Genomic DNA, 26281 nt, shown 5'->3' with positions numbered 1-26281 from the left:
CCAACCCAACAGTATTACTCAAAAATAAAGCACCCAACCTAGCACCAGTCTCCCTCACTCTCTCCATTCCCGCACAATCCCTAGATCTCACCCACTCCACTCCCTTCGCTCTCCCCCCACACCGGCGACCTCAACTCCCACCGCCCGCCCCGAGGTGGAGTGAGCTTTCCCTTTTCGGCGGGGGCAGCAGCAGCAACTTGATTCGAGCGGGAGCCGTCCGTCGGTGTGCGACCCATGGCGGGGATGGCGGCGGTGGCGGCGGCGAGGTGCATGAAAGTGGCATAGGGCACGCCCGCCCCGATGGCGGCAGGGGTGGGCGAGTGGAGGAAGGACTGGCTACTGTGATCCGGCGGCTTTGCCGTGCTCTGCGACAAGTGCGGGTACGCCTCCCCTTCCTGCTACCACCTTCCTCCCTCCCCCTCACTTCGCGCTTCATCTGCGCGTGCGTGTGTGCTCTGTTCTGAATGGACTGGCTGACTCGCTAGCTCGTCGGCTGGACAAATCGATTTGTCTCAATGCTCTACCTACCTTTGCCACCAGACTTTTCCCCTCGAGGAGATGTTTTGTTCCTTGTTGTGGTTGGGCAATCTATGGATTTCCTTTTTATCTTGCGCGTGTAGCAGTTTTTTTAGAAAAGTGGAGTTGACTCGACCATAGCTAAAGTGGATACCTACCAACGACACGGAATAGATAATAAGCACCACTTGGTTGTGTGGAGCTCATGTCGAATTCAGATTTTTTGTAATCGTTCAGTTACTTAGGGCCGACACAAAATTGCTTGCAGCTACTTAATTCTGGAAATTGTAGCATACTGATTATAGTTTTTGAGAAAAACCTATAGTTAATTCTCAATTTAAGTGTTTGCTGTTGTAATCTTGAACATCTTTATTTTAGAATGATTTGAGTCTTTTTGGTAGGCAGTGTTCAGTAGTCAATATAAAACCGACTTTTTACTTTGAATGACCAGTCTAACTTTTCCATTGTAACATGCCACAGATCTTCTGTGAGCAAAGATGGCAGTGGAAGGCAGCAACCCAACCCCAGGAGTTCCATCGAACACTTCAATGTTACTACAATAATGCTCACATGGATCTTGAGAAGCAGGATGCTATAAATGTGTAAGCTCTTTATGTCTGCAAAAGTATCACTCTGACAAAGCCAATGGAAAATGCCAGATGTTGGTCTAATATTATTCCACACTAGATTTATATGTTGTGTTTTCTAAATGCATATTCTTGGGCCATTTCCAGCCTCAACAAGGCAAATTTCCTCTGTGGAAGTTGGACTCAGATCAACATTACAATATCGCCCGGCAAGGAACTTTAAGTGAAGAAGCTGGAAGGTAGTGATATAAGTTCTTCTATTAACAATAGCATTGCTTGATAAGCTGTGTTGTGCCCCTTACTACCATTCTCATCAAGTATAGATTTGTGATGGTCTGCAACCTGTCATTTACGTGCTGATTGACAGTTTAAATAGTTGTTTGACTTGGCAGGCCAGAAGGTAGTTTACAATATTTTTTTATATTGTAGAAATAAAGAAAAATGCCCACAACACAACTTATGCAGAGAGCAAGTGATCAATTGTTCTTTCTTCCTTTTGTCCTAATCACTTCTGCAAAAGGGACTGATGCAGAAGTAAAGCGTTTCAAGGCAAATAAATCTAGTGATGAGAATGGTAGTTTCAGAAAAGGTGTTGAAGCTGATTCAAGAAGTGCTAGTAAGGTTGTTGATCAAAATACTCCGCCACCAAAGCAAGATTTCATCCAAGTGAGGGCAAGAAGGGGTCAGGCAACTGATAGCCATATCCTTGCAGAAAGGGTCAGTTCAATGCATAGTTTTCACTTCTATAGTAGGTGAGTAAATTGATATGATTAAACATGATTAAATGATTTATACTTGGAGTGTTTGTAACATCTGCATATATTTCCTATGTTTTAAAGGCGTCCCTAAGGCGACGCCTAGGCGACGCCTAGGCGTCGAAGCGCTCCCCCTCCGCTTTGGAAAATCGACCGCTTTGGGCGCCTAGGCGTCCAAAGCGCCCGCCTAGGCGTCGCCTAGGCGCCAAAGCGCCCCCCCTCCCTAAGGCGGTAAGGCGTCGCCTTAAAAACATAGTATATTTCAGCTCAAAATAAGCACGTGCTTCATAATACTTGCTCTATTTTGGGAATGTAGATTCATTCATTTGGGATATTATGGGAATTGGAGTATTACATATCCATTGTGAATAATTTTAGAATATTTCGTTGAAGCATTTTCTCCTTATGCAATTTTTATTACATGAAATGACTTAATATTATTACTGTGATGATATATTTCTTCAGAAGATGATTATATTTGTTTGTTTTCTGGCATGTTCAGAATTGCATGCATGCTTTTATTGATATAAAATGTGCTTTAGAAAACTAAGTGTTCAGAATTGCATGCATACTTTTGTAGGTAAACATACAAAATATGCAAGATAAAGCATGCTATAAATTATCAAATATAATTGTGAGATTTCATTAAAAAAAGTTTGCTTGGCTATGTAAATTTAAGCAATGAACTATGTTCATCACTTAAAAAGTTAGGGGTATGCCACACTTGCAATGTCCAGAATAGACTGTTAGCCTAAAATCTCTGAAGGATCTGTTTTTCTCCAGTTGCAGCCCACATAATAGGACTGCTTGATTAGATCTACAATTAATCAATTGTATTAGCTATGATATTTTTATAAGCTGGCACTATCTCCACTGGTGTTCTTCAATTGCTATTTGACGGCCCATGCTCACCAAACATGATCCTAATCTAATAACTATTGCACTTTTAGAGAAGAGAAAGATCCAAACATATTCATACCTAGAGGAACTCGCCTTCTTGATGCTCCTTGCGTACACAACATACTCCTCGGGAATTTTTCATCCAGGTCTGGCTATTTTGATCCTTTGCTATCTGTGATGGCGAAGGGAGAGGAAGAGGGATGACAGAGGAGGTTAACATATATAGGTAGGCCATGCGGAGGACAACTGGGTAGCAGATCATGGCTTGCGAAGAGGTTGTCACACAATTCAAGGCAAGGGAAAAAGGAGTTCATCACCGAGGTAGTAAGCATCGGTCGTCTTCGACACTGAAATATTGCACAATTGTTGGGCTACTGCAGACGGAAGGGTGAGCTTCTCCTGGTTTTAAAAAATGGCTACGAGAGCAACGGGGAAGGAAAATCATAACCATTATTCCGCCGCCGCCAGAGGATGAGCACGCGCAGCATCGGAGCATATCGATGGATCGAGAGAGAGCACGTGGCAGGCCTCATTTACTATGTTCTGATGTTCTGGGCCTATCTGCAGTTCTCAGGTCAGCCCGATTAAGGAGAGAGCATGCAGGTCAACCTGCAGAGCAGCGGCCCGGTTATGGTGGGCCGAGCGGGTGACGCAGTGAAAACGTGGAAACGTGAGTGGTGGGATGGACCGAAGAGATCTGGACCGTTCTTAAGAGGTATCGATGGTTAAGAACACCAAATTGCTGTAGGAGGTCGTAGGTAGCTCAGTTTTACTGTTTAGTAATGGAGAATGGTAGTCTTGACAAGTATACCTACACAATAGAAATAGCCCGGTTTTGGATTGGCCTCAGAGGTACTGGATCATCAGAGGTGTGGCCTCAAGCTTGTTGTATCTGCATGAGATATGGTAGCAGGTCGTTATCCATCAAGATATAAAGGCAAGTAAGGTGCTATTGGGTAGTAAGATGAATGGACGGTTAGGCGATATTGGTCTTGCAAGGATATATGACCATGAAACCGTCGCTAAAGCTGCCCACGTGTCTGGCACAATTGGATATCTCGCACCAGAACTCGTGCGCACAGGGAAACCAACACCCTTCACCCATGTATACGCATTTGGCATGTTTCTCCTGGAGGTCACATGTGGACGTAGGCCAATCTTCACCAGCGAGCAAAAAAATCAGGTATTACTGGTAGAGTGGGTGCTTGAGCACCACCAAAATGGCTCAATCCTTGACATGGCAGATCCACGACTCCAAGGGGAATTCAATAGGGGGGAGGTAACCATCGTGCTCAAACTAGGTTTGCTATGCACATACCCATTGCCTAATGTGCGGCCTATTATGCCGAAGGTCATGCACTACCTCGACCATGGTCAGTCGCCACCTGAATTATCTCCGGCCTACATAAGCTACATGGACCTAGTGCAAAACGAAGGGTCGAATTCAAACAACATGAATACACCAGAGTTTGAGACCAAAATGAGCGTTGCCGCTATATCCTCAACGACAATTTTGCAAGACGGAAGATGAAGCATGGAATCGTGGGGACTCCTCTTATCAGATGCGGACCTCCTTTCATCAAAATTACTAGCCAGTCAACAACAATATCTCTCTCAATTCTTAAGATATAGAAGGGTTTTGGACTTTTGGTTACCTCATCCAAATGACTAAGTTCAGTAAATTTAGGATCATGCATATATATACTTAGCACACTAAAAAGATATGCAATCAAGAATTATGACAATAAAGTTATCTCTTAAGGTGTGCCCCATCTAGACGAGGTTGTTTGCTTTTCTTTGGCATCGCTTAGGCATAGCTTCGGTCTTATACGAGTTTGCTATTTGCGGGTTTTTTTGTGTGTGTGCATTGATGTTCGATGTGTGCGTCCTATTTATGCAGAGGCCGGGTGTGTACTCAGTGTATTTGTATGCACTTAGTGTTTCATTTGGAGTCAATAAAATCCATCGTTTGTCCAAAAAGAGGAGGTTGCGTTGGATAGTACTATCAATATGAAAAAAAATACCACTGTCACTGCATGTTCCTCCGACGCAGTTCCTATTAGCCGATATGAGGGTGCATTATCTTAAATTGGAATACTTGATTAAAAATCATTATGATGCATTATCTTAAATTGGAATACTTGATTAAAAATCATTATGATAGATGGTGCAGTTAATAACAATTAGCAACCCATTGCAAGCTGTCAGAAAACACAATACTGAAAAGATTCAGGCAAGTAATCAGTTGAAAAGATCCAGGCAAGGATTTTCATGCGCATGTCATCCATGGAGATGCAGCATGCAGAGATATCCTTTTTTCCTTGATAAGGAGCGTGGAGATACTTTTTTTAGGCCCTGTTTGCTTCATAAGTCCTAGGACTTTTTCTAGTCCCAACTAAAAAGTCCTTAGTCCTTAAAAAGTCCCTCCCTGTTTGTTTCCAGAGACTAAAAAGTTCCTAGTCCCTCCCTAGAGGTTATTAAATGGCCATGTTACCCCTAATATACAGAAAAATAACAACCAAACAACACCATTGGGCGGTGGGGCAATGGGTGCAGGGAGGGGTATTGTTGGAAAAGTCCCAATAAGTCCCAAGAAATACTCTAATTGGGAGTCTTCTTCATTTAGTCCCAAAAGGCAACTTTTAGTCCATAAACCCTAGTAGTCTCTCCTGTTTGGTTAAAAAGTCTCTAAGAGGGACTTTTTCTAGTCCATAAACCAAAAAGTCTCTCGAAGCAAACACCCCCTTAGTAAAGAGCATGAAGAGAGAAAATATTACACTATAAAAAGAAGACAAAATATTAGAGTCATCAAGAAACATTCAGAACAAGATCTTTTCCAGAATTTAGAAGTGAAGTTAGCTTGCAAAAACGTCTTATACTATGGGACGGATGAAGTACTTCTAACAGAATGGCTGGAGTATGCCTCATGCCTCATTGCTAACCCTAAATATTTTGCTCCTGGAGACCTAACACGGTACATTTCGATTATTCTCTTCTTTTTTGGCAGGAACATTTTGATTATTCTAACAGAATTGTGAAAAATTTGCAGAATTTATCATGCACACGTTACACACAGCTTGACGAAATATCCACTGATCTACTATCATGCATGTACCTCAAGACTGAAGAACGACGACTTGAGACTTGTGGTTGCCCGGCCTTGGCTGTCGTTTCACGTCTCCTAGAAGAGGATTGCATTCAACCACATGTGGTGTGTAGACAGTGTGCAGAGAGCGCATTTTCTGGACCCCATCCATATGCATTACCATTCTCATCTGTGCTATACAAGTTTTTCAGTGTCAAATAAGGAAATAACATTTAAAATAGTGTTATATAAGAAATTCTTTCAAAGAAGTTCTCCTAACCAAGCTACCGTTCAGCGCTCAGGCACCCCAGGTACCTTAGCCAAGAATACGAGAGCCATGCTTCTCAAGCCTTACCACTTGGTAGCTCCGCTCGTCCTGCTCCTCGTGGCCGCCGTTCGCTGTAGCGATGGCAGCGATGATGGTCGGCAATTCGTTCTCAATGGCTTCGCGGGCGCGAACCTGACGCTCGGCGGAGCGAGCACGGTCATGCCGAACGGCCTGCTCATGCTGACCAACGGTGCCACTGGAAAGATGAAGGGTCATGCATTCCACCCGTCCCTGCTGCTGTTCAGCTCCGGTTTGAACGGCACCGGCCCTGTGTGGTCCTTCTCGACCACCTTCTGTTAAACATAATGTGGATGCACCACCGGGCGCATGAGGTTGTTAGGATAGATAGATAGAGATAGATTATTTTCCTTCTTCTCCAAGTTCTATCTCTTCCTTGAATATCTCTCTCTTTTGTAATCTCAACAATGTATGCGCTATGGTTGGGAGGTGCGCCCCAACTCCATATAAACACGAACCCGTCGGCCTCAACAGGCTAAGACGTTTCCAGCTATCGCACATGGTAGTCAGAGCCATCCTTTTCCCATCTAAGCTCCAAACAAACTCCATCTAGCCCTAGCCATGTCTTCATCCTCCGGCGCGTCCCAATCCAACCTCAATGGCCAAGTTACCGAGAAGCTGACGCGCACAAACTATGTGCTATGGCGCACGCAAGTGATTCCCCAGCTGCGTGGCACCGGTGTCTTCGGCTACGTCGACGGCACTCAGCTGGAGCCGGCGAGACTCCTCGTCACCACCAAGGAAGGCAAGGAGGTGTCATCGCCCAACCCTCTCCACCCAATCTGGGTCAGGGAGGATCAGCAGGTTCTTGGATACCTGCTGAACAATCTGACACGCGAGGTGCTGCTCACGGTGACCACGGTCACCACCGCGGGCGCGCTCTGGACGACGCTCGCCGGCATGTTTTCCTCGCAGTCCGCCAGCTGCATCAACAACATCCGAACCTCCCTCATCAACGCGCAGAAGGGCAACCTCTCCGTCGCCTCCTACTTCGCCGCCATGCGCGGCTACGCCGACGAGCTCGCAGCCGCGGGCAAGGCGATCCCCGACGACGAACTGGCCTCCTACATCATCCACGGGCTCGACGCCGACTATCAGCCCCTCGTCTCTGCCCTAGACGCCCGCGTGACCCAGGTAACCCTTGATGAGCTCTTTGCCATGCTGTCAAATTTCGATCAACGCATGGCACAGTTCCAAGGATCCGGCGGCGGCGGCTTCAAGTCGTCCGCAAACATGGCCACTCGTGGACGGGGTGGCGGCTCCCGATCGCGTGGCTCCTCTCGCACCAAAGGCAGGTTCGGCGGCGGCAACCGTGGCTCCGCGCCACCTCAATCTGGAGGCCGTGGTCGCCGTGGCCGCGGCACTGGTGGTGGCGGCAGAAACCGTCCCGATGCTCCCCGGTGTCAGATCTGCGGCAAGCCTGGACACACAGCGAAGGACTGCTGGTACAGGTATGAGGAGGACGACTACGACTCGCAAGATGAGGAGAAAGTTGCTGCGGCGGCCGATGGCTCCTATGGCGTCGACACAAATTGGTATGTCGACAGCGGAGCCACCAACCACATCACCAACGAGCTCGAGAAAGTCACCATGAAGGAAAAATACCGCGGCAAGGATCAAATCCATACTGCCAGCGGAGAAGGTATGAGTATAAGTCACTTTGGTCACTCAATATTTCGTACCCCTCATCGCAACATTCATCTTAGGAAAATTCTGCATGTTCCTAGTGCTAATAAAAGTCTTCTTTCTGTCCATCGAATTGCCCTTGACAATCATGTCTTTTTGGAATTTCACCCTTATTATTTTTTGATCAAGGATCAGGCAACGAGGACAATTCTCTATCGAGGTAGATGCGTTGGCGGCCTCTATCCGTTGATTCCGGAGTTTCGAAGACAAAATAAACAAGCTTGTGGTGTTATCAAGCTGTCATCCACACGTTGGCATGATCGTTTAGGACATGCGTCTTTTTCTTTAGTTGAAAAGTTGCTTAGGAAAATAAACTCCCATTTGTTGGTGAGCGTCATAATGAAACAATTTGTGATTCATGTCAGAGAGCAAAGAGTCATCAGTTGCCTTACCCAATTTCTACCAGCATCTCTACCAAACCATTACAGTTGATTTTTTCTGATGTTTGGGGCCCTGCTCCCACTTCTGTTGGTAGACACAACTACTATGTTAGTTTTATCGATGACTATAGCAAATTCTCTTGGATTTATCTCTTAAAGAAACGATCTGATGTGTTTCAAGTTTTCAAAAACTTTCAAGCTCTAGTTGAACGAAAATTTGACAGTAAAATCCTTGCTGTCCAATCCGATTGGGGAGGGGAGTACGAAAAGTTGAACTCCTTCTTCCAGACACTTGGAATCTCACACCATGTGTCATGCCCCCACGCTCACCAGCAAAATGGGTCAGCTGAACGCAAGCATCGACACATCGTTGAAGTCAGCCTTGCTCTTTTGGCCGACGCTTCCATGCCTCTCAAATTTTGGGATGAAGCGTTTCTCACTGCCGTTCATATCATCAACATGCTTCCTAGTCGTGTCATTCACCATGAAACTCCTATAGAAAGGCTTCTTCACACAAAACCAGACTACAAGTCCCTCCGTGTTTTTGGGTGTGCATGTTGGCCAAACCTACATCCCTACAATAATCGCAAACTCATGTTTCGATCAAAACAGTGCGTGTTCCTTGGCTATAGTGCTCAGCACAAGGGAGTCAAGTGCCTGGATGTTTCCACTGGACGTGTTTACATATCCCATGATGTAGTTTTTGATGAGACTAAGTTCCCTTTCGCTGATCTCCACCCTAACGCCGGTGCACTTCTTTGAGAAGAGATTCTTCTCTTGCCACCTCACCTCACTAGCTTTGATCGAGGGGGACAAAGTATTGATGATCAATTGTTGGCTAACTCATCTAATGGCATGCATGAGTCCTGTGTTGATGCAACAGGTGAAAACGGCGAAGAAAACGGTGAAGAAAATGAAGCAAACGGTGCAAATTTCGGGCTATATCCCATGTGTCCCGTGGCAGGAGACAGATCCGCCTCGGGATCAGCAGCGGCGCAGGCGATCGGATCCGCCTCGAGATCGGCAACGGCGCAGAAGGGAGGATCCTCCTCGGGATCAGCCACCGCAGGCGCTGGCGCAGGCACACACGCTCATGAGCCAGACCCACGTCGCGACGACCCCGCGCCCGACACGCGGTCTCCTCCAACTGGCGCGTGGTACGACGTCCAACCTGTCACGTACAAGCGGCGAGACTTGGCACGTGCCAGGGAGGACGCGGGCCCAGCGGGCCCCACCACGAGCGGCCGACCGACCGGCGCGCGCGCAGAGGCGCGGGGCTCGGGATTCTCTGCGCCGAGTTCAGACGCCGCTCTTCAGCCATTTGCCACAGAAGATCAGGACGCTCCGGCGGGCGCTGGCGCTGCTGCGACAGGATCTGCCTCGAGCGCTGGTGCAGCTGCAGCGACAGGATCCGCCTCGGGATCAGTTGTGGGATCCTGCGCAGCACCCTGGATCCTCTGTGGCTACAGATTCCGCGGCTCCACCATCACGGCGTACACGGCTGCAACAAGGGGTAACTCAACCCGTAGATTATAAACATATGACTAAATATGGTTTGGTCTGTTCCACAGGAGAACCAGATGAACCAAAGACCCTTGCTGCAGCACTTTGTGATGATAAGTGGAAGAAGGCAATGAATGAGGAATACATGGCACTAAAGAAAAACAAAACTTGGCACCTGGTTCCACCACAGCAAGGTAAAAATTTAATTGATTGCAAGTGGGTTTTCAGAATCAAGAGGAGATCTGATGGAACCATTGACCGTTATAAGGCTAGGCTCGTTGCAAAAGGTTTCAAGCAACGATATGGCATAGACTACGAGGATACATTTAGTCCTGTGGTAAAAGCTGCCACTATTTGTCTCGTTTTGTCTATTGCTGTTTCCAGAGGATGGAGTCTCAGGCAGCTTGATGTACAGAATGCGTTTCTCCATGGTGTTCTGGAAGAGGATGTGTACATGAGACAACCTCCTGGGTTTGAAAGTAAGAGTACTCCTTCTTATGTGTGTAAACTTGATAAAGCTCTATATGGACTAAAACAAGCTCCAAGGGCATGGTATTCTCGCCTTTGTCACAAGATGCAAAAACTTGGATTTGTTCCTTCTAAATCAGACACATCATTGTTTATTTATAACAAGTCCAATACATGCATATTTGTTCTCATCTATGTTGATGACATAATTGTGACTAGCTCATCTGATGAAGCAATCAGAGGTCTCTTAAAGGATCTGAGTGCAGAGTTTGCATTAAAGGATCTTGGAGACTTGCACTTCTTTCTTGGGATTGAGGTAAAGAAACATCAGAATGGACTTCATCTCTCTCAAGCAAAATATGCAGCTGATCTGGTAAAAAGAGCAGGATTGCAAGGTTGTAAACCCTCACTCACTCCATTATCCAGCTCAGAAAAATTGTCTCTTGCAGAAGGTAAAATTTTGAGTCAGGAAGATAGCACAAAATATAGAAGTCTCGTAGGAGCTCTTCAATATCTCACTCTTACCAGACCAGATTTATCTTTTGCTGTCAACAAAGTCTGGCAGTTTTTGCATGCACCTACTGATGTTCACTTGACAGCTGCCAAGCGTATAGTCAGATATGTTAAACATACTCTCAATATAGGTCTAAATTTCAGCAAGTCATCTTCTACTCTTGTCAGTGCCTTTTCTGATTCAGACTGGGCAGGGTGCCTGGATGACAGACGCTCAACAGGTGGTTTTGCAGTCTTTTTTGGCCCTAACTTAATATCATGGTGTGCACGCAAACAGGCTACTGTATCCAGGTCAAGCACTAAGGCAGAGTACAAGGCATTAGCAAATGCTACAGCTGAAATCATATGGGTTCAGTCTATGTTGAAAGAGCTTGGAGTAAAGAGCAAGCAAGCTCCATGTCTGTGGTGTGACAATCTTGGAGCTACTTATCTTTCTGCTAATCCTGTGTTCCATGCCAGAACAAAGCACATAGAGATAGACTTTCATTTTGTCAGAGAAAGAGTTGCTCAAAAGCAACTTGATATTCGATTTGTGCATTCAAACGATCAGATTGCAGATGGATTTACAAAGCCTTTGCCCTCAAGAAGCTTTGAAGAATTCAAGCATAATCTCAACTTAATGAAGCTGTGATTACGGGAGGGTGTTAAACATAATGTGGATGCACCACTCGGCGCATGAGGTTGTTAGGATAGATAGATAGAGATAGATTATTTTCCTTCTTCTCCAAGTTCTATCTCTTCCTTGAATATCTCTCTCTCTTTTGTAATCTCAACAATGTATGCGCTATGGTTGGGAGGTGCGCCCCAACTCCATATAAACACGAACCCGTCGGCCTCAACAGGCTAAGACGTTTCCAGCTATCGCACACCTTCGTCTTAGCCATCTTCGGCCACGGCCAGCACGACGACCTTAGTGTCCGCAGCCTGGCCTTGTTCAGCTCTTCATCCTGGGAGGTGCTCCCCACTGTGTTGTCAGGCCAGCCCTTGGGCCTCAGCAACGACAACTAGAGAGCCAACATCTTTGCCATGGAGTTCGACACGCTCTATGATGCCGAGTTCCGCGACATCAACAGGTTTTTTTTGAACCGGGCATTACCCCTTTCCATTGAAAAATAACAGAAATACAACTAGTTCTGAATACAAGTTCAGGAGGAGGGAAAGAGGTAAAGCGAGTTCAAGCAACATCAACAGGTACTTTGGCGTTGACGGTGATAGCCTGGTGTCCCTCAGTTCTGCCAACACCGGGTACTACGATGACGACACCGGACAGTTACTAAACCTATCCGTGATAAGCTGGAAAGCCATCCAAGTGTGGGTGGACTACGACAACAGGGCAAAGATTTTCACTATGACCATGGCTCCGCTGGGCATGGTCAGGCCCAAGAGGCCCATGCTCCAGACAACCATCGACCTCTTTGGCGTGTTGTAGAGCACGACATACGTGGGATTCTCGTGGTGATGCGCAATATCACCTCCGGACACTTCATCCTCGGCTGGAGCTTCGCGCTGGACGGGCCGGTCCCGGTTCTTGACATCTCGGTGCTGCCTGCCTTGCCATCGGCCTGGACGAAGACCAACTGGTTCAACTCACCATCCATTTCCATGTCGTTGAAGCTCGTGCTAGCCTTAGCGTTGATGACGCTGGTTTCGGTTGGCATCAGAATCTACGTCATTGTAAGATGGCGCCTCAATTGCTCTGAGGTGCAAGAGGACTGGGAGGTTTTGTTAGGCCCCAAGAGATTCTCTTATGAAGTCTTGTTTCACGTGACAGAGGGGTTCAATGAGAAGAACCTGCTCGGGAGGGGAGGTTTTGGGAGTGTTTATACGGGCGTGATTCACAAGCCCGATATGGAGCTCACCGTGAAGAGAATGTCACATGATTCAAGGCAAGGGGTAAAGGAGTTCATTGCTGAGGTGGTTAGCATTGGTCGTCTTCGACACCGAAACATCGCACAATGGTTGGGCTACTGTAGGTGTAAGGGTGAACTTCTCCTGGTTTATGACTACATGAAAAATGGTAGTCTTTACAAGTACCTACACACAAGAAATGGCCCAACTTTATGCTGGTCCGTGAGGTACTCGATCATCAAAGGTGTGGCATCAAGTTTGTTGTATCTACATGAGGAATGGGAGCAGGTCATCATCCACCGAGATATAAAGGCAAGTAATGTGCTCTTGGACAGCAAGTTGAATGGGCAGTTGGGTGATTTTGGTCTTGCAAGGATATATGACAACAAAACTGCTGCTCAAACCACCCATGTGGCTGGCACCATGGGATATCTTGCGCTAGAACTCTTGCTCACCGGGAGGCCAACACCTTTCTCTGATGTAATGCATTTGGCATGTTTCTCTTAGAGGTCACATGTGGACGAAGGCCAATCTTCATCAATGAGCAAAACAACACGGTATTGTTGGTCGAGTGGCTGCTTGAGCACCACCACAACAACTCAATGCTCGATACGGTGGATCCACGACTCGGAGGGGAATTCAACATGGAGGAGGTAAACATCGTCCTCAAATTGGGTTTGCTATGCACATACCTGTCGCGTTATACGTCTCTGTCGTATCTATAATTTTTGATTGTTCCATGCTAATATTATTCAACTTTCATATACTTTTGACAAATTTTTATACTATTTTTTGGGACTAACATATTGATCCAGTACCCAGTGCCAGTTCCTGTCTGTTGCATGTTTTATGTTTCGCAGAAACCCCATATCAAACGGAGTACAAACATGATAAAAACGGACGGAGAATTATTTTGGAATATTTGTGATTTTTGGGAGGAAGAATCAACACGAGACGATGCCCGAGGTGGCCACGAGATAGGGGCCCACGCCCACTTAAAGTGGGCGCGCCCCCCACTATCGTGGGCCACCCATAAGGCAGTTGATGCCCTTCTTTGGCCGCAAGAAAGCTAATTTTTGAAAAACTATCTTGGAAAAGGTTTCAATCCAATCGGAGTTACGGATCTCCAGATATAAAGGAAACGGTGCCAGGGCAGAATTCGAGAATGCAGAAACAGAGAGATAGATCCAATCTCGGAGGGGCTCTCGCCCCTCCCACGCCATGGGAGCCAAGGACCAGAGGGGAAACCCTTCTCCCATCTAGGGAGGAGGTCAAGGAAGAAGAAGAAGAAGGGGGCCTCTCTCCCCCTTGCTTCCGGTGGCGCCGGAGCGCTGCCGAGGGCCATCATCATCACCGCGATCTTCACCAACACCGCCGTCATCTTCACCAACATCTCCATCACCTTCCCCCATCTATATTCAGCGGTCCACTCTCCCACATCCCGCTGTACCCTCTACTTGAACATGGTGCTTTGTGCTTCATATTATTATCCAATGATGTGTTGCCATCCTATGATGTTTGAGTAGATTTCAATTGTCCTATCGGTGATTGATAAATTGCTATGATTGGTTTGAGTTGCATGTTTTATTATTGGTGCTATCCTATGGTGCCCTCCGTGTCGCTCAAGCATGAGGTATTCCCGCTATAGGGTGTTGCAATGCGTTCATGATTCGCTTATAGTGGGTTGCGTGAGTGAATGAAACACAAACCCGAGTAAGGGGATTGTTACGTATGGGATAAAGGGGACTTGATGCTTTAATGCTATGGTTGTGTTTTACCTTAATGAATCTTTAGTAGTTGCGGATGCTTGCTAGAGTTCCAATCATAAGTGCATATGATCCAAGAAGAGAAAGTATGTTAGCTTATGCCTCTCCCTCAAATAGAACTGCAATAGTGATTACCGGTCTAGTAACGTAGTCAATTGCCTAGGGACAATTTCACAACTCCTACCACCACTTTTCCACACTCGCTATATTTACTTTATTGTTTATTTATCTAAACAGCCCCTAGCTTTTATTTACGTACTCTTTATTATCTTGCAAACCTATCCTATCACACCTACAAAGTACTTCTAGTTTCATACTTGTTCTAGGTAAAGCGAACACTAAGCGTGCGTAGAGTCGTATCAGTGGCCGATAGGGCTTGAGAGAATATTTGTTCTACCTTTAGCTCCTCGTTGGGTTTGACACTCTTACTTATCGAAAGAGGCTACAACTGATCCCCTACACTTGTGGGTTATCAAGACATTTTTCTGGCGCTGTTGCCGGGGAGCAATAGCGTGGGGTGAATATTCTCGTGTGTGCTTGTTTGCTTTATCACTAAGTAATTTTTATTTGTTGTTCTTAGTTGTTTTTTATCATTAGTTATGGATATGGAACACGAAATACCAAAAAAATTAGGTGTACTTGCTAATCACGGAGATGGGGTAACTCCTAAAACCCTCGATTCTCATTATGTGAGAGATATTATGTACTACTTTGATAATCCTGAGAAAACCCCATTCAACTTTATAATGGAAGACTCGTTGGATCAACGTGAATATTTTAGGGATTATCGCTTGACACAAAAAGGGAAACTATTATGGGGTCAAATTCAAATGTTGAAGAAAATTATGAATACAATTACTATATTAATGCATTTTTTGAGAAAGTCTCCGCTGTCCAAGAAGAGATTAATATTTTGTAGGAAGCTATGGAAGAAGAAATTGATGAAACAATGAGCTCATTGGATGAAAAAGATGATGAGGAGAGCGAAGAACAAAAGGAGGAAGAGCGGATTAGCTACCCGTTCCCACCTTCTAATGAGAGTAACCCTCCAACTCATACATTATTTAATTCCCCTTCGTGCTTACCGAAGGATGATTGCTATAATGATTGCTATGATCCCTTGAATTTGTTTGAAATATCCCTTTTTGATGATACTTGCTATGCTTGTGGCCAAGATGCCAATATGAATTATGCTTATGGAGATGAACTTGCTATAGTTCCTTATGTTAAACATGAAATTGTTGCTATTGCACCCACGCATGATAGTCCTATTATCTTTTTGAATTCTCCAAACTACACTATATCGGAGAAGTTTGTGCTTATTAAGGATTATATTGATGGGTTGCCTTTTACCATTGCACATGATGATTTTTATGAATATAATATGCATGTGCTTGCTGCTCCTACTTGCAATTATTATGAGAGGGGAACTACATCTCCGCCTCTTTATGTTTTCAATACGTTAGAATTGCAAGAATCTACTTATACTATGCATTGGCCTTTACTAGGTGTGCATGAATTGTTCTCTTATGACATGCCAATGCATAGGAAGAGAGTTAGACTTCGTCATTACATGATATATGCTACTTTGTGCCCACTACTAAATTACAAATCATTGTTAATTAAAATTGGCTTTGATATACGTGGGATCCGGGTGGATTCATTACTTGAGCACTAAATGCCTAGCTTAATGGCTTTAAAGAAAACGCTGCCAGGGAGACAACCCGGAAGTTTTAGAGAGTAATTTATTTCTGTTGAGTGCTTTTATATAGTTTAAAAACAGAAAAATAAAGAGGGGAACCCTAAAACTTTTCAAAAAGGATAGTGAAAGTAAGAAAGACAAGCATTGTTGAAGTGGGAGAGCTCCTTGAACTTTGTTCATGCTCACAGAAACTTTGTGAATCTTGATTACAGAAACTTTTCATCAAAAATAATTATCCCCTTGTACAATTACATTTGTCCGCATTCTCGAGGGCACCCCTCTCTTTCAAGAGGATTCGCAGCAGTATTATAAAAATAATGTGCCAAGGTTTGCCTTTAGGATGTTTACATTGCTTGTTGGTTTGTACGGTGCAGGACAGAAACTTTGGCTAGAGTGCGTGATTTTACATTTTTAACCAGAACGTCAAATGGTTCTGATTCCTTTTGCATTGTATTTTTGTACAACTTTTTATTTTTCCTAATTTTGGTAGAATTTTTGGGGTACCAGATGTATGGTGTATGTTCAGATTGCTACAGACTGTTCTGTTTTTGACAGATTCTGTTTTTGATGCATAGTTTGCTTGTTTTGATGAATCTATCAATTTTTATCAGTGGATTAAGCCATGGAAAAGCTATATTACAGTAGACACAATGCAAAAACAATATATGAATTGGTTTGCTACAGTACTTAGAGTGGTGATTTGCTTTATTATACTAATGGATCTTACCGAGTTTTCTGTTGAAGTTTTGTGTGGATGAAGTGTCTTATCGAGGATGTCTCGATATGAGGAAAAGGAAGAGAGGCAAGAGCTCAAGCTTGGGGATGCCCGAGGCACCCCAAGTAAATATTCAAGGAGACTCAAGCGTCTAAGCTTGGGGATGCCCCGGAAGGCAACCCCTTTTTCTTCAACAAGTATCATTATGTTTTCGGATTCGTTTCGTTCATGCGATATGTGCAAGTCTTGGAGCGTATTTTGCATTTAGTTTTTATTTTTATTTTATGCACCATGATGGTATGAGATAGTCCTTGGTTGATTTATAGAATTCTCATTGCGCTTCACTTAAATCTTTTGAGTATGGCTTTATAGAATGCTTCATGTGCTTCACTTATATCATTTGAAGTTTGAATTGCTTGTTTCTCTTCACATAGAAAACCGCCATTTGTAGAATGCTCTTTTGCTTCACTTATATTTGTTAGAGCGTGGGCATATCTTTTGTAGAAAGAATTAAACTCTCTTGCTTCACTTATATCTATTTAGAGAGATGACAGGAATTGGTCATTCACATGGTTAGTCATAAAATCCTACATAAACTTGTAGATCGCTGAATATGATATGTTTGATTCCTTGCAATAGTTTTGCGATATAAAGATGGTGATATTAGAGTCATGCTAGTGGGTGGTTGTGGATTGTAGAGACATTTGTGTTGAGGTTTGCAAGTCCCGTAGCATGCACGTATGGTAACCATTGTGTGACAAATTTGAAGCATGGGGTGTTTCTTTGATTGTCTTCCTTATGAGTGGCGGTCGGGGACGAGCGATGGTCTTTTCCTACCAATCTATCCCCCTAGGGGAATGCGTAGTAGTACTTTGCTTCGAGGGCTAATAAACTTTTGCAATAAGTATATGAGTTCTTTATGACTAATGTGAGTCCATGGATTATACGCACTTTTACCTTTCCATCATTGCTAGCCTCTTCGGTACCGTGCATTGCCCTTTCTCACCTTGAGAGTTGGTGCAAACTTCGCCGGTGCATCCAAACCCCGTGATATGATACGCTCTATCACACATAAACCTCCTTATATCTTTCTCAAAACAGCCACCATACCTACCTATTATGGCATTTCCATAGCCATTCCGAGATATATTGCCATGCAACTTTCCACCGTTCCGTTCATCATCATCATGACATACATTACTTTTGTCATATTGCCATTGCATGATCATGCAGTTGACATCGTATTTGTGGCAAAGCCACCATGCATAATTTTTCATACATGTCACTCTTGATTCATTGCATCATCCCGGTACACCGCCGGAGGCATTCATATAGAGTCATATCTTGTTCTAGTTTCGAGTTGTAATTCATATGTTGTAATCAATAAAAGTGTGATGATCATCATTATTAGAGCATTGTCCCCAAAAAGAAAAAGAAAAAGAAAGGCCAAAAAAGAAAGGCCAAAGAAAAAAAAGAAAAAGAAAAAGAAAGAAAAAGAAAAAAAAGAAAATAAATAAAAAGGGGCAATGTTACTATCTCTTTTTCCACACTTGTGCTTCAAAATAGCACCATGTTCTTCATGTAGTGAGTCTCATATCTTGTGCTTAAAAGTAGCACCATGTTTTTCATATAGTGAGTCTCATAGGTTGTCATTTTCATATACTAGTGGGAATTTTTCATTATAGAACTAGGCTTGTATATTCCTACGATGGGCTTCCTCAAATGCCCTAGGTCTTCATGAGCAAGCAAGTTGGATGCACACCCACTAGTTTTCTTTTGTTGAGCATTCGTTTATAGCTCTAGTGCATCCGTTGCATGGCAATCCCTACTCCTCATGTTGACGTTAATTGATGGGCATCTCCATAGCCCGTTGATTAGCCGCGTCGATGTGAGACTTTCTCCTTTTTTGTCCTCTCCACATACCCTCCATCATTATATTCTATTCCACCTATAGTGCTATATCCATGGCTTGCGCTCATGTATTGCGTGAGGGTTGAAAAAGCTGAAGCGCGTTAAAATGTATGAACCAATTGCTCGGCTTGTCATCGGGGTTGTGCATGATGGGGGCATTTTGTGTGACGAAAATGAAGCATGGCCAAACTATATGATTTTGTAGGGATAAGCTTGCTTTGGCCTTGTTGTTTTGAAAAGACATGATTGCCTTATTGGTACGCTCGAAGTATTATTGTTTTTATGTCAAATGATAGACTATTGCTTTGAATCACTCGTGTCTTAATATTCATGCCATGATTAGACATATGATCAAGATTATGCTAGATAGCATTCCACATCAAAAATTATCTTTTTTATCATTTACCTGCTCGAGGACGAGCAGGAATTAAGCTTGGGGATGCTGATACGTCTCCGTCGTATCTATAATTTTTTATTGTTCCATGCTAATATTATTCAACTTTCATATACTTTTGGCAACTTTTTATACTATTTTTTCGGACTAACATATTGATCCATTGCCCAGTGCCAGTTCATGTCTGTTGCATGTTTTATGTTTCGCAGAAACCCCATATCAAACGGAGTACAAACAGGATAAAAACGGACGGAGAATTATTTTGGAATATTTGTGATTTTTGGGAGGAAGAATCAACGCGAGACGATGCCTGAGGTGGCCACGAGATAGGGGCCCACGCCCACTTAAAGTGGGCGCCCCCCCCCCCCCACTCTCGTGGGCCACCCGTTAGGCGGTTGATGCCCTTCTTTGGCCGCAAGGAAGCTAATTTTTGGAAAACGATCTGGGCGAAGGTTTCAATCCAATCGAAGTTATGGATCTCCAGGTATAAAGGAAACGGTGCCAGGGCAGAATTCGAGAACGCAGAAACAGAGAGATAGATCCAATCTCGGAGGCGCTCTCGCCCCTCCCACGCCATGGGAGCCAAGGACCAGAGGGGAAACCCTTCTCCCATCTAGGAAGGAGGTCAAGGAAGAAGAAGAAGAAGGGGGCCTCTCTCCCCCTTGCTTCCAGTGGCGCCGAAGCGTTGCCGGGGGCCATCATCATCACCGCGATCTTCACCAGCACCGCCGTCATCTTCACCAACATCTCCATCACCTTCCCCCATATATATTCAGCGGTCCACTCTCCCGCATCCCACTGTACCCTCTACTTGAACATGGTGCTTTATACTTTATATTATTATCCAATGATGTGTTGCCATCCTATGATGTCTGAGTAGATTTCAATTCACTACTAGAAAAAGGGCTATACATAGGATTGATACTAATGGCGCACCATGGAAGTAGTGCGCCACTACTATATACTAATGGCGCACCTGTTGGTGATGCGCCATTAGTATGGAAGACACTAATGGCACACCAGAAACAGGGTGCGCCACTAGTATTAATTTTTTTTCCATTTTTCCATACATACTACTGGCGCATCAGGTCGAAGTGCGCCATTACTAGTTCTAACTAGTAATGGCGCACTACCACGCGGTGCGCCATTAGTAAGCTTCCCCCTCACTCCACCCGTTCCCCTCCCTCCCTTCCTCCCCACTCGACCTAATTTGCCCCCTCCGCCCCAACCGTACGCCGCCGCCGCCCCCTCCGTCCTCTGCCGCCGCCGCCCCGACCCCCGCCGGAATCCACCCCCGCCGCCGACCCCGACCCCTCCGACGACCGGCCGCACCCGCCCAGGTACCTCTCCTCCTTCCTCCTTCCTCCCTCTCCACCCTTCCTCCCCTTCCGCCGCGCCCTCCGCCTCCCCACTGTCCTAGCACCCACGGCGACGACACGAGACCTCGCGCCCCCGCACCGCCGCAGCCCCGTCGTCTCTGCTCCGGCTTCGGGCCTTCTCCCCTCTCCAGATGGAGTGCTGCCGGACCTCCGCCCGGCCGCCGCAGCCGCAGCCCGCTCCCGCCCCGGCCCCAACCCCAGGTGCGGCGCCGATCCACCCGCCAACTCACTAGCCTGCTCCGGCTTCGGGCCTCCTCCCCTCTCTAGATGGAGCGCTGCCGGACCTCCGCCCGGCCGCCGCAGCCGCAGCCCGCTCCCGCCCCGACCCAACCCCAGGTGCGGCGCTGATCCACCCGCCCCGACCCCTGCCAAATTCCACCCCCTCCGCCACTGATGCTGATGCTAAGCTACTTCCAGCCGCCGGACATCGAGTCCCTCTTCATGCTCGCGCCGCCGCGGAGGCACGCCGCCTCCACCTGCGTGTAAACGATCCTCTGTAGACTACAGCAACTAGCTGTCTCCTAGGGAATAGCCACTAGCGAGGGATGTTGGCCGCACATCTTGTTTTGGTTTTGGAGAGGGGAAGATGTGCTGGCGCGTCCCTCTTCTGCTTCAGTTCCTGACGCGAAAATGGCAGCACCAAGAAGAATGCTGCTTGTGTGTGTGTCCCTCCCTGGCCTGCTTGGCCATAGGTAGGTGTAGGTAGTTGGGAGGAGTAGGAGTAGGAAAGGTTAGATAGTGTAGCCATACAGAAGTGTGCATGTACCGTGTAGATGTTCTTGCAAAAAATGTTCCTCCCTTGTGCTACTTGGCCTTTTGTCTGTCCTACTTAATATCATTGTAAAATTACTTTATTTAATTGTGTCTGTTGAATTTCTAGTTGATTTTTTGTATTAAACGAACGTAGTTGTTGATCTGATCTGTCGACGCTTGTCAGTTGCTTCCATGACCATGGGGGATGTACTGTTTGTCTCAAAGATCCTACTTAGATGTCCCAAGTTAGTTGACTCAGACATGTGGACCAATGTGCAGATCACTGCTTTATGGTCAATTTGCATATAAACATATCCACTCAGGCCCCAGAAGCATTACATGGCCATTGATGCAGTAGCACTAGCTTGCACTGTAGTAGCTTGACTTAATGATTTGGAGTACCATAGTGATGCTTGCTTAAAACTGAAGTAGCAGCAATTGGTAGCGATAGCTAGCTTGACTGGATTATGTGCTTAATTCACTGAATTTGGTTGGTGAAGATGAATTAGCAGCTCCCCCATGTAGCTAGAATTGGTATGATTTCTATGGAGAATGACCAATTCAGCTTCTTACCCCTAAAAAAATCAGTTTCTTTAAAACTGACAGTAGGTTCCTCCCATGTTTCACCTTTTCTAGTTAGTTTCTTCCAGCTATAGGTTAGTTTACAGCTAGAATTATGTATTTCAACCATTTATATGTTTAGTTTCCAGCTATAGGTTAGTTTACATCTACTTGCTGCTAATACAACATAATATTTGATATGAGCATGGTGAACAACCTTTAGGTCCCGGGAATCTACTCAAGGCTGCAGACACTTCTTGTCTCACTTCTTTTATCATCGGTATAATATTCATATTAAGGAGTTTCTATAAGTTCATTGTTCTTACCTGAAAATTTAAAATGAACACACAATCAATCCATATTAAGTGCTCATCCTAGTGGCAGGCAAAATAATTAGGGGAGTGTGTCATTCTTGCTATGGTCATGTAAGAGAAATGCTCTGCCTTGCTAATTTTACCATGAGATTTGGGGTAATCAGCTAGTTCTGGTCAAAGCAAGTGGTTTTCCTGAGCTATGCCTTGGTTAGAAAATGATGCATGATGGGCATCATGCATGTTATCATGCATGTTTTATGATCTGTTGTAAGGGTACTAATTGGTCTCTTCTGCTGCTTATCAGAGATGGCGGGAAGCAGCCACCGCCGCTTTGCGACACCGCAGTACGAGTTGGATGCTTCCGAGTTCTTCACTATCATACTTGAGACTTCAGTATCATTCATGACGCAGGTATATAAAACGAGAGATCTCCCCTTCACCCATCTCATTATGATGTCTGTTGTTTGCTACATCACTCATTGTCCCAAACTGCAGAGGTTGCCTGACAGTTTTATGAACATGCTGATGGGTGAAGATCCGCCAAATAATGTGAAGCTGCGACAGGCCGACAGCGGGTTTCGCAGGCAGTGGGATGTGGAGTTGGTGATCAAGGAGGGCCACATGTACTTGTCTTGTGGGTGGGAGAAGGTCTATCGTGCCTACGACCTGTGGTTGGGGTACTTCCTTCTCTTCAGGTACGACGACGACGCCACCATGCTCATCGTGAAGGTGTTCAACACGACTATGTGTCGCATGCGCTACGCTGACGATGATGATGCCGGTACATTCTGCCTCTTCTTATTCCTCTACATTTGGCTTTGTCTCACATCGATTGTTAACGATCATTGTTGCATTTTGGACAGGTAATGGGAGCAGCAGCAGCGACACTGGCTACAGCCAAAGCAGTAGCGACTATGGCTGTAGCGAAAGCAGCAACGATTCTGGTTGTAGCAAAAGCAGCAGCGATTCTGGCAGCAACATAGACAACAAGAAGGATGATCCGGACTGGAGTGCGGGAGAAGAGGAGCAGAGTGGGGATGAGGAGCTATAGGATGACGATGGGCATCAGGCTGAGGATGACCTAGCGCTGGTGGTGGCTGACCAAGGGCAAGAGATGGTGGTGGCTGACCATGGGCAAGAGATGGAGGTGGTTGAGGATGACCTAGCGATGGTCGTGCCTGAAGGTGGCCTTGCGATGGTGGTGGTGCCTGACAATGACCACGCACCGGTGGTGGCGCCGGCGATCCCAGGCGACATGACCATGCCAATTGTGGTAGAAGACTACATCCCACTGCCTCCACCGCCTCCACCGCCTCGCCGCTCTTGGCGCATCAGGCTGAGGAAGGAGAAGGAGAAGAACAATGCATGAGAACTGAACTTTGTCAGGTATGTCAGATCTCCAAAATGATATATATATACTTAGTTACCTATATTATCTCTAATATGCTTAGTTTCCTATAGGTTAGCTTCATTTTACCTAAGTTGGCTCTAATATGCAAACTTAGAGCTTATATGCTTAGTTTCCTATAGGTTAGCTTCAAAATAACTTATGTTAGCACAAAATGATCAAGTTTACATAATAAGCTTATAGTCTTTTTCTTATTCTTCTTCTTTTCCAAAATGACATAGGTTAGCTTCATTTTACCTAAGTTGGCTCTAATATACAAACTTAGAGCTTATATGCTTAGTTTCCTATAGGTTAGCTCCAAAATAACTTTGTTAGCACAAAATGATCAAGTTTACATAATAAGCTTATAGTCTTTTTCTTATTCTTCTTCTTTTCCAAAATGACATAGGTTAGCTTCATTTTACCTAAGTTGGCTCTAATATACAAACTTAGAGCTTATATGCTTAGTTTCCTATAGGTTAGCTCTAAAATAACTTATGTTAGCACAAAATGATCAAGTTTACATAATAAGCTTATAGTCTTCTTCTTATTCTTCTTCTTTTCCAAAATTCTTCTTATTCTTCTTCTAGTGTTCTTCTTCTTCTAGTATTCTTCTGGTCTTCTTCTTTTTCTTCTTCTAACTTCTTGTTTATCATTTTGCAGATTTGATTTAATTCACGGAAGCTTGCATGGATGGAGTGCTTCTTTTCCATTTGTGTTTTTATTTTGTATCAATGTGAAACTTTTGTGAATTGATGGATAACGGTGTTGGATGAACAATGTAAAACTTTTGTAATATGTAAAGATGGAACTATGTGTTGGCTATGTATGTATATATGATGGAACTTGTGTGTTGGCTATGTATGTATATATGATGGAACTTGTGTGTTGGCTATGTATGTATATATGATGGAACTTGTTTGTTGGCTATGATTGTTATATGGATGCTTGTTGTATATATATATGTGTGTTGGATATCTCATAGGTGAAATAGTGACCTGAGATTAAGAAAAAAAATTTAAAAAATTGTTACTAATGGCGCACTACCATGTGGTGCGCCATTAGTATAGAATACACTAGTGGCGCACTGTGGGCAAAACTAATGGCGCACTGCATGGTGCGCCATTAGTATACCAGATACTAATGGTGCACCAGTGGTGCGCCATTAGTAAAAAATACTAGTGGCGTGATACTAATGGCGCACTGGTAATGCGCCATTAGTAGGCAAAACCAGTGCGCCATTAGTAGGCCTTTTCCTAGTAGTGATTGTCCTATCGGTGATTGATGAATTGCTATGATTGCTTTGAGTTGCATGTTTTATTATTGGTGCTGTCCTATGGTGCCATCCGTGTCGCGCAAGCGTGAGGGATTCCCGCTGTAGGGTGTTGCAATGCGTTCATAATTCGCTTATAGTGGGTTGCGTGAGTGACTGAAGCACAAACCCGAATAAGGGGATTGTTGCGTATGGGATAAAGGATACTTGATGCTTTAATGCTATTGTTGGGTTTTATCTTAATGAATCTTTAGTAGTTGCAGATGCTTGCTAGAGTTCCAATCACAAGTGCATATGATCCAAGAAGAGAAAGTATGTTAGCTTATGCCTCTCCCTCAAATAGAATTGCAATAGTGATTACCGGTCTAGTAACGTAGTCAATTGCCTAGGGACAATTTCACAACTCCTACCACCACTTTTCCACACTCGCTATATTTACTTTATTGTTTATTTATCTAAACAGCCCCTAGCTTTTATTTACGTACTCTTTATTATCTTGCAAATCTATCCTATCACACCTACAAAGTACTTCTAGTTTCATACTTGTTCTAGGTAAAGCGAACACTAAGTGTGCGTAGAGTCATATCAGTGGCAGATAGGGCTTGAGAGAATATTTGTTCTATCTTTAGCTCCTCGTTGGGTTTGACACTCTTACTTATCGAAAGAGGCTACAACTGATCCCTACACTTGTGGGTTATCATCGCGCAATGCGCGACCTGTCATGCGAAAGGTCATGCAGTACCTTGACCATGACCAATCGCCTCCTGATTTATCACCGACCTACATAAGCTACATCACGATGACCCAAATGCAAAATAAAGGTTTTGATTCACACAACATGTCATGTTCTCAGCCGGCAAGTAGTGTTGCCACCATGTCGGGTGAGTCTCCAGTGACAATTTTGCAAGAGGGAAGATGAAGCATGTATATAATTGACCCCCCCCCCCCCCCCTCTCTTGCTTTTGTTAATTTGATAAAGGAACCAAGGGGTGGTATTAAGAAGTTTTTAAGAACCGGCACTGCTTCGTGATGCGTGTCGGAACTATCCGCTTTCCATTATATGGACTTTTTGTTTGCAGGGGTCATAGCTTCGAACGTTGGAGTGTAAGAGGTACATTGGTTGTTCTCGTGATCTTGAGTTCGTGACTGGGTACCGAGGACACTAGCAACCTGACCTTTGTGCGGTTGGCATGTTATAAAAACAGGTAGCTAATGTTTGTTGTATTGCTGGCTTGAGGAATTGGATCGTTAGGCTACTCCTACTTTCCATCAGAAGAATTTACTCTGGCCGTAATCTTTGATTATTTTGAAGCTGGCTTGTAAATTGAGAGCCTTTTAAACGGTAACAACGCATTGTTCCGGAGAGTAGGAGGAGGTACTACCTAACAATTTTGCGTATATGCTGGCTACCAATCCGGTATAAGCTGTGATGTTGCATGATATTTTGTCCTACATGATATTTTGTCCGGTGACCTCGTGACTCGTGACACTGGCTTGGCCTACATGATATTTTGTCCGGTGGCATGGTAGAAACAGCTA

The 26281-nt window shown here is 44.8% G+C and overlaps 1 pseudogene; it reads left to right on the top strand.

Annotated features, from left to right (window-relative positions):
- Positions 1 to 25661, top strand: LOC123043564 (L-type lectin-domain containing receptor kinase SIT2-like; annotated as a pseudogene).
- Positions 25662 to 26281: the final 620 nt, after the last annotated feature.

This window comes from Triticum aestivum, chromosome 2B (genome assembly GCF_018294505.1).
Source record: "Triticum aestivum cultivar Chinese Spring chromosome 2B, IWGSC CS RefSeq v2.1, whole genome shotgun sequence".
Classification (NCBI taxonomy): Eukaryota; Viridiplantae; Streptophyta; class Magnoliopsida; order Poales; family Poaceae; genus Triticum; species Triticum aestivum.
The sequence above is the reverse complement of the archived record's forward strand: the minus strand, read 5'-3'. Positions and strand labels throughout refer to the sequence as shown.